A 1,192-nucleotide genomic window follows, 5' to 3' on the forward strand; every position below is an offset into this window, starting at 1 on the left:
TAATGCTCTTCTCAGTACATGAGTCGTTCCAGTTAGCACGATTTTTTGCACTTCCTTATCATTATTATTATTATTATTATTATTATTATTATTATTATTATTATTATTATTATCATCATCATCATCGTTATTAATAATTTTCGTCTGTCGCTACGTTCTGAGTTCAAATTCCGCCGAGGTCGGCTTTGCCTTTCATCCTTTCGGGGTCGATGTTAAGGCGGCGAGCTGGTAGAAGCGCTAGCACGCCGCGTAAGATGCTTAGCGGCATTTCGTCCGTCTTCACGTTTTGAGTTCAAATGCCGCTGGGGCCGATTTCGCCTTTCATCCTTTCGAAGGTCAATGAAATAAGCACCGTTGGAGTACTCGGGTCGATGCAGTAGACAAGCTCCCAGCCCCCAAATCTCGGGCTTATTGTAGAGAAGATTGTTGTTGTTGCTGCTACTGCTACTGCTGCTGCTGCTGCTGCTGCTGCTGTTGTTGTCTTTATCATTGTTCTTGAGAATGGTGGTGTGGGTGGTGATGTTGCCATCACTGACTGGCACTCCGTCATCACTGACTGGCACTCCGTCGCTTACGACGACGGGGGTTCCAGTTTATCCGATCAACGGAACAGCCTGCTATTGAAACTAACGTGCAGGTGGCTGAGTACTCCACAGACACGATTACCCTTAACTCAGTTCTCAGAGAGATCAAGCGTGACACATAATGCGATAAGGCTGGCCCCTTTTGAATTACAGGTACAATTCATTTTTGCCAGCTGAGTGCACTGTAGCAACGTGAAGTAAAACGTCTTGCTCAAGGACACGACGCGCCACCAGGAATCGAACTCGTGACGTTTCGATCGCAAGCCGAAATACCCTAACCACTTAACTACGCGCTTTCACTCTCATTAGTATTGCTGTTGTTATTGTTGGTGTATGCGTAGTACTGGTTGTTGTTGTTTTGGTGGTGGGTGGGGTGAGTGGTAGTAGAAGTGACAGCAACGGTGTAGATGCCGTTCTAGTTTAATACTTGACCGACACCAGGCGGCGAGCTGGCAGAATCGTTAGCGCGCCGGGCGTTTATGCTGAGCGGTATTTCGTCTGTCTTTATGTTCTGAGTTCAAATTCCGCCGAGGTCGATTTTGCCTTTCATCCTCTCGGGGGTCGATAAATTAAGTACTAGTTGCATAATGGAGTCAATCTAATCGACT

The 1,192-nt window shown here is 46.4% G+C and overlaps 1 protein-coding gene across 1 annotated transcript in view; it reads left to right on the top strand.

Moving 5' to 3' along the window:
- Positions 1 to 1,192, top strand: part of LOC106883555 (hephaestin-like protein) — a 14,716-nt gene that overhangs the window by 915 nt on the left and 12,609 nt on the right. The window lies entirely within an intron of this gene.

This window comes from Octopus bimaculoides, chromosome 22, assembly GCF_001194135.2.
Source record: "Octopus bimaculoides isolate UCB-OBI-ISO-001 chromosome 22, ASM119413v2, whole genome shotgun sequence".
Taxonomy (NCBI): Eukaryota; Metazoa; Mollusca; class Cephalopoda; order Octopoda; family Octopodidae; genus Octopus; species Octopus bimaculoides.